Raw genomic sequence first — 8,656 nt, forward strand, 5'->3', positions numbered from 1 at the left:
AGCAAGCCCCTGTCTTTTCAAGCTGCCAATGGCGGTTTACTGTAGCAATCGCGGAGACTGCAGACTTCATTACCACAAATGACCAAGAGCTGGCTGGCTGCGCACTGGATGAGCACTGTTGAAGATGGAATCGTCTACGGAACCAAGGAGCTAATTTGCTAATGGAGACGGAACAATCATTTTAAATGACAAATGGCACAAAGTGTTCCTTATGACAAAAAGTACTGAGGAGAAGGGACTGTGTCTTGTAATAATGTAAAGTGGGAGAATTGCTGAGTTGAGTAATTTAGCTTAGCTCCTTCTTAACTTAGATCTATTCAGAGCCTTTAACCTCCCCAGTGGATCTTTGGGAGTGTTTTTGGCCTGGGAGACTATGTATCATTCATTGAGGTAAGCAATCCTGGTCAGGGACGCCATTACATTTTGGAGAGAGGTGCTCCCCCCCCCCCCCCCAGCTGGGGACGGAACCCAGGGCCTTGCGCTTGCTAGGCAAGCGCTCTACCACTGAGCTAAATCCCCAACCCCGAGAGGTGCTTTTTGTGTGTGGATAATAAAGTTTGTTTTGAACCTCCTAGAAGGTGTAGGATTGGCCATAAATACAGGGACAGGGCTGGAGAGACGGCTCTACAGTTAAGATTTCTTGTTGCTCTCCCAGAGGACAAGAGTTTGTTTTCTAGAGCCCTTGAAGTGGCTACAGCTTCCTGTAACTATAGCTTCAGGGTTTCCAACACTCTCTTCTGGCCTTTGTAGACACACACACACACACACACACACACCAAATCTTTAAAAGTATTTTAAAATGTATGGCTGAGAATTTTATTTTTGCTTTTTTTTTTTTGGTTGAGGTTTTGTGTGTGATTTTGTTGTTAGAGAATACTGGGCTGGGGCTTCAGACAAAACACTGTTTAATGGGCTACTAAAATTCTCGCTAACCAAGCAGGCTCATTCCTATTGATCTCCACCAGGGGGCGATGTTGTATCAATCTCAAATAAACCAGAGCATCTGAAAATTTAGAAATGACAATAAAAAGTGGATAAGAAAGTGTGTGGCGTGTGTGAGGTTTTTTTTTTTTTTTTTTTTTTTTGTTACTTGTCTTTTTCCTCTCCCTCTTCCTCTTCCTCCTCTTCCTCCTCTCCGCCCTCCTCCTTCTCTCCCTCCTTCCTCTCTTCTTCCTCTTCCTCCCTATCCTCCTCTTCCTGCTTTTTGGTGTGGAGACTTCAGAGTTTCTATGGCCAAAATTCAACTATTCTGAATTCTATTTAAAGTAGGCAAGAAATGCATGTGTTTACATGGAGAGCGTGTGCATTGCGTGGGAAGTGTAGCATGAAAACTGGCATTTTAACATGACAAGGTAACCTTTTTCATGGTTAAAAAAAAAAAACAACGAAGGGTGCTGCTGGGCACAGCGGGCGTCTTGTCCTTCACGGGGCCATTAACATTGTTCTCATACAACGTATTTGATCATGTTTCCCCTCCCCCAGGCAACCACAGGCTCTCCTCACTTCCCTACCCACACACCTTTGCGTTTTCTCTCACAAAACACACACAAGAACTCAAAACTGAAAAAAAGTAACCCCCTCCAACCTTAACAAGACAAAAAAAAAATACTGAAAGAAACGGACAAAAGCAAAAGACCCAGTTTTTTTTTTTTTTTAAAAAAACAGGGACCCAAGCAAAACTCCAAGCCACGAATTAATTTTGCTTTGGCCTGCTTTGGCCTGCTGTGGCGCAGGGCTGACACGCCCAGGGCCACGCCAATGGAGAAAACTGACTTCCCCTTCCCCATCAGGTCTCAGTTGTAAATGGCATCTTGGGAAGGGCTCGGGACCTGGGGCTACGAGCCCCTCTCAGTGCTGGGACCCCACGTGGCTTGAACGGGCCTTAAGCGTCCTCAACCGCTCCTTGTGCTTTGTCAAGGCCACAGCTTCTGCGTTTTTGCATCTTGAGTCTCCCACACTCCATGACCTCTCCCTGCTTGCTATTCCAGTGTAGCTGCGCACCCTTTTTATATCTCTAAAGCTCCACACTCTAGGACTGAAAGATCAGAGGCTTCCTGGCTACCTGCCCCGGTTTCATTGTCACTAATTGCTAGAGGCTTCCTTGGCGTTTCTCAAACGGTATTATTTATGTTGGTCATGAGCTGCCAATCTGGGCTGCATCTTAAGATTACATGGGGAGACGGGGGTGGGGGCGCCTTGCTCTGTTACAGAAGCATCCTTAAGACAAGGGGCTGGGTGGGGGAGGGGGAGGTGCTGTGTGTGGCATTAGTGTGTGTTTAGAGCTGTCCGCCGCCGAGCTTGGCTGCGGAATCAAGGCACTGTCTCTTTTTCATTTGGAGCTCCTGCTGCGGCTATAATCCTTGCCTTCCCTCTCTCCCTTGCCGCCATATTGCACAACTAGGAGAGTGTGCTGACTTCAGCAGTACACCCTCATGCCCTCTGGACAAGGTGGCCTGTGAGAATTAGCATGGCTCTCCAGAAACGCTGGAAATCTCCTCGTCAGCTCGAGGTTAGCTGCTGAGAGACAGCTACCTGTCGGAGAGACGAGAGACAACAGAGCTTTGAGACATGACCTGAGCCTTCTGTGCAGGAAACCACCCCCCTTATCTACAAGAGGCAGCATAGAAAGCAGCCTGCGGAGGGTTAGACGTGCAGGGCTCCAATCTGGAAGCCTGAACAACCACTTCTGTAAAGATGGACACAAAATGCCCAGAGCATGGTTGATAACCAAGATCTTTCTTAATTTTGTCTCTCCTTGTAACTTTGGATCAACCCAAGAAATCAAATTCTGCGCCGCTATCCAGTGACGGTGGATGCCTTGCCTTTGTGGACGAACCTCTTGCTGTTTCCCATGTGGAAGGTCTCCGGTCATGACGTTACTGATGCCTCCCTCTTTTCTATTCCTAACTCCTCTGCCTCCTTAGACAGCCGCCAAACGCAAGGGATTCGGGCCGACTCCCACACACGCACTAAAGAACTAGCCCTCACTTCTCTTTTGGTTGGTATGTTAGTCAGCATTCTTCAGAGAAATAAAGCCAAAAGATTTATCACAAGGGGGCCATGTCAGATCACGTGATCGTGGAGGCCGAGAGGATGTCTGTAAGATCTCCGTTCTGCTGATGACGCAATGCTCCACCTCCATCCAGAAAAGCTCCAGTCCGGGTCCGAAGCCTGAGAACCAGGGCAGCTCCAGTCTGGGTGCGAAGGTCGGGAGTGCTGCTGTCTGAGGCCTGGTGATAGCCCAGTTCCGGTAGAGAAGAGAGTCACCCTTCCTTACTTTCCTTCCAGCCATTCAGGCCCTCACTGTCTGGCTGATGCTGCATTTCAGAATTCAGTCTGAAGTCTGTCTTCCGAATCATTTCATCAACTCTAGCCAGCAAGATGGCTTAGTGGGTAAAAGCACTTGCCACTCAAACCTGACTGTGGGCCAGGGAACCGTGGACCGACCGGGAGGAGCAGGCCAGGAGCAGGAGTGGGGTCGAAGCCTGTGTCCTCCATCTTTTCCCCACCAGAGGAGGCCACATAGACGGGCAGCCAGGTTAAACTTCCTGTCTCCTTACAAGGTCATGTCCAGCAGCACCTGGAATTCCTCTTCACGTCGGTATCCCCAACACCCTAGCCCTGGCCAATGACATATACTCACCCCTATAACCTCTAACCCCCCCAAAGGTTTAAATAGCCTTTGTTCCCCCAATAAACAGAATCAGTTCTCTGAAGCTGTTTCTGAGTGTGTGTGCTTTTCGTCTGCACACTCACGGTCGATCAGGATCCTGTCTGCACACACCGCATGCTGCTGAGAGCCTCTTCCTCCCGTTCAGCCTGGTGCACCACAGGCCTGGCTACCCTGAGCGGGAGAAGCAGACAGCGTTGGGCACCTGACAACCTAAGTTCAACTCCCAGAATCCACAGCAGAACCCACGGTAGAAGAGGAAACTGATTCAGATTCTCAACTCTCCTGGAGACATTCCCATATCCACAGACCCATGTTCACATGTGTACCCGTAACCCAGGCAAGTCAGCACTGGAAATAAACCATCTACAACTAGTCCTGATTGCTAAAATTTCACGATTATGTAAGCAGAATGTTTTATTAGGGAGTGCTACTGTCTGAGAATGGGCCACCTGTTTTATTTCTTTGTTTCCAATTTCGGACCCTCGTTTATGATTTTTTGGTGCTTTGTAGACACGGAGGACAACTGGTTTCTCTCTTAAATCCCTGCTTTCAAGTGCGGAGGCTTTGTGGCTGAGTGAGCGCCTGCTGTGTTGTGACCTGGGGCTCACGCTACTTTGAGACCGTCATTGTCAGCGTGGCGCTTCTGCAGACAAAGGTTATGTTCAGAGTTTGGGATTTTATTCACTTGGAAAGAAAAGATGTTGAACAGAAAGGACACAGCCCAGCTGGGTGTAATGTATAGAAAATAAGCTATTTTTAAAATGACACATATTCCTGTTACAGAATAGACACATTCAAATGAGCCCTCCTTTCTCCCTCTCTCCTCTTCCCCTCTCCTTTCTCTTTGCTTCTTTCCCTTTTCTCTCCTTTCTCCTCCTCCCTCTTCCTTCTCCTTTCCTCTACCCTTTTCTTTTTCTCCTGACCTCAACTTCTCTCCTCTTCCCCTCCCTTCCCTTTCTCCTCTACCTCTTCCTCCCCTTCTTCCTCCTCCCCCTTCTCCCCTTCCTCCTCCTCCACCACCACCACCACCTTGTTTTTATTGAGACAGGATCTCACTATGTAGTTCTGGTTGTCCTGGATATCACCATGTAGACCAAGCTGGCCTTACACTCACAGAGATCCTCCTGCCTCCGCCTCTGCCTCCCGAGTGCAGGGATTCAAGGCGTGGACCACCACACCCAGCCCTTCCTTTTCCTTTTTTTGAAGCAGGGTCTGCTGCACTGTCCAGGCTGGCCTGAAACATTAATTGATATTTAAGTCAAATTTTCTCAGTCAGTTAGTAGTTGTTAGAAATATGACAGACTGGTAGAGTCTTGCCTGCTGGGAGTTGTAGTTCTTACAAACCTGCTACAAGCTTGCCTGCTGGGAGTCGTAGTTCTTACAAACCTGCTACAAGACTCAACTAATGTCAAGTATTTGAAATGAACGCAGCCCTCCTAGTATTTTTTTTTTCTCCTTCAATTTCCTCTCATCTTTCTTCTTGAATGTGTGAGGGATGGAGACACTTTTGAAGCCGGTTTCCTCAGGATATCACTCATTGGAGGAAAGCTGATTGAGATGTTTAAATGGTACCTTTCTTCTTGAAAAATCTCAGCAGTTTGCCGCCAGGCCTGGGGGTTTTATTATCCTAAGTGACTTTGCTGTCTATAAATCACAGCCCCAAGTAGCCAAAGGGAACACATTAACCAGATCCCTTCGAAATATAACAGAGGCTTTCTCAGTTGTTAGCAGAGCAATTGACTTCCTCAGCTCAGGGCACCTGATGACCTAGCCTGTAGCCATGCTGCTCACAACCTCTTTCAGCCCTGGAATTAAAGTTACCTCGGCACGTGTCTATGACATCAACCCTCTCCAAGTTTTCCTTAGTATTTCTCTTCACTCAGACCACCACACGCATCTTCTGACTGTGTGGGCCCCTTCTGGATCCTGCGGGCACTCATCTCAGCCTCCTTGCCTGCGTCCCGAGCTTTTTAGTGAGAACAAGAACATTAGATATAGGACCAGTTGCAAGGAATAGAAAGCCCCTAAATATTTGCATAAATTAGCATAAAGGAAGCCGAGAGGTAGGCAGTTTAGGGCTGGTGTGAGGACTCCCAAGCTCCCTGTGCTCATGATAGGAGAAAGTCCAGCTGGTGAATCATTTTGTCTTCCCTCAAGGAAATGTCCCAGAAGACTCACATGACACTTTGCTTCCATGTTTTTGTGTGGGATTTCATCCCAGGATTCTGAGGACATTCGAAACACGATGAGAATGTAGTCTGCCAACTTGGTGGCAAGAAAAGGCCAAGTCCTCACCTCTGCTTAAAGTGTTAAACTATACATCGAGTTTCACCAGCTGGAGTAAGAATTTGTTCTAAGTGGGCTGGAGAGATGGCTCAGCAGTTAAGAGCACCGACTGCTCTTCTGGAGGCCCAGGGTTAGATTCACAGCATCCACAAGGTGCTCACCATCTGCAATCAGTTACAGGGAACCGAACATCCTCTTCTGACCCGATGGACATCGGGCACACAGGTGGTACACAGACACACGTAGGCCAAACATCCACACACATAAAACAATAACAAAAATGTGCACCGAGGGATTTTGCAATGATTCCCAAGTGACCTCGAGTTCTAGAAACACGTAGACTCTAGCTGACAGTCAGATTATCCAGACTGATGTGGCAGGAAATCAGGCAAGAGAGAAGAAACCAAGATGGTGGAGAAGGAAGCTTGACAGGGGGCAGTGGAGGTCTGAGGATGCGTCAAGAATGGCTTCAGATCCTGACCCCTTGTGAAGTCTGAATGTGCACAGTCAGGTCTATGCTCCTTGGCAACTTTACATTTCAGAAAATAAAGGGAAAGAGGGTAGAGGAGAGAAGAGGAGGAAGGGGGGGGAAGAAGAGGAGGAGGAAGGGGAGGGAGAGGAGGAGGAAGGGGAGGAAGGGGAGGAGGAAGGGGAGGAAGAGGAGGAGGAAGGGGAGGAAGAGGAAGGGGAGGAGGAGGAAGGGAAGGAAGAGGAGGAGAAGGGGAGGCATATGAAGGGGCTAGATTCAACGCTGCAGGATCTCCATGACACAGGGCAACAACAAGATATCTGAGGGGAGTCCCTGTGAGGATGCAGTATTGTGTAGCAGAAGCCAGGGCCTCGGACAGACCAATGACTCACAGCGATGAACATTTGCAAATAAAACTTTGTGACAAAGAGGTGTGCTGCATGACACATTGTGACATACTGCAGCGAGATTTTTGTTTCATATATATATTTGTGTGTGTGTGTGTGTGTGTGTGTGTGGTGTGTGTGTGGTTTTTTTTTATTTTGAGGGGAGGTTGCAAGGGCAGAGGGTGGGGCAGGGAGATGAATGGGACTGGGGTGAATGATGTGAAATTCACGAAGAATCAATAAAAAGTTTTATAAAAGTGAGTGGATTGCCGTGATACAGAAATAGTTCAACCATCCCCTACGACTGGGTTGACAAGCTGCCTTCATAGAGGTCCTGATGGCAGACGATCAAGGCCATGTTGGCTACAAAGGCTCTATTGTAACTACTTGATTCTTCAATGTTGCCACTGTAGCCTGAGAGTGGTTGTAAATGATGTGTAAACATATGGCCACATTGTGTTTCAATAAAGCTTTATTCGCAAAGCAGGAAGAAGTTTAGCATCAGCCTGAAGGATATTGTTTTGTCGATTCAGTCTTTAAGTTAGTTACATAGGGCCAGGGAAACGTCTGATTTGTTTGACACTTTTACATCTAACTGAGGTACCAAGCCTGGTATACGGCAACATTTGTTGTATGACTGGTTGAGCAAATTATCACTGGACCCATTTCCCGACTTAAAACAAAAGATGTAGCAAGACCCATTTATCAAGATTTCTTGTTAGCTTTCTCATTGATTTTCCTTAAGAACTGTAAAAATCTACAGAGAATACTACAATCATGGCCAGAATCCTTGGGTAGCTGAATTCGCTAAGCATCTTCTAGGGCTAGGCCAGCAAAGACCTTGGGAGGAGACCCACTATCTCTGTGCTTCGGTCATTTCTACATGTATCCCTGGCGTGAGTCTACTAAGCTGAGGCTACGGTGTATGAGGTGCTTTCTGGCTGGGTCTTTTCCCCAAGCCTGTGCTCTTGGCTAAGGATGGAGTTCCTTTCACAAGATGAACAATATGGAAACATCAAACCTAGGCCAGGAAGCTTCCTTGACCTGGTAAGACTGCTTTGGTGCCTAAGCTCAGCCCTTCTTTGCACTGACCCCTGAGTCCTGCTGCCCTCCTGGCACCATCACGGGCACTGATCACAGGCCGACTCATCCACTGAGTTTGTGTAAGTATCATGCAGGTTGCTATAACAAAACCAAGAGATTTCTGGTCCACCCAACCAACAAGACTAGAACCTCTCCATTGGTGATGGTGGGCAGCAACATTTTCCACTTCTAGATGATCTGAATGTGCGTGGAGGATGGACAGCCACAGATCTAGGTTTCTAGTCCTGGGGAGAACCACTGGTGTGTTTGCTTTAATGGATGCATGGATGTTTACGCTCTACTCCAGCTCTCAAAGTCTCAGGGTGTGTGGGAACCAGGCTGTGTCTCTGCGAGAGCTCAAGGATTTTTCGGATGACCCCTCAGGGCTGGGAACAGGGTTAGGTCAGGCAGAGGGGACGCAGTCTTCATCGCATTCCTGACGGCAGATTAGATCTACGGTGAATTCTAGGCTTGAGGTTCTTCTCTCAGTATCTTGAAGACACTATTGCCTTATTTTCTGGCCCCAATTGTTGGCATAAGGAGATGTGATACAGGTCTATGTGTTGACATTTTGGGGTAACTGTCTTTTCTGGTTTTCCTCATGTTGCAGCTTGTTGTGAATACTGCACTCCACACAGCTTCATGTTTCCTCCTCCTGATCCTTCCACACGAGGTTTTAATGTCTCTATTAATCTGGGGAAATCTCAGAAATGTCTTTCTTCATCCTGTTTGTTTTCTCATTGGGGAGATATTCACGAA

The sequence above is a fragment of the Rattus norvegicus genome, chromosome 20, assembly GCF_036323735.1.
Source record: "Rattus norvegicus strain BN/NHsdMcwi chromosome 20, GRCr8, whole genome shotgun sequence".
NCBI lineage: Eukaryota > Metazoa > Chordata > Mammalia > Rodentia > Muridae > Rattus > Rattus norvegicus.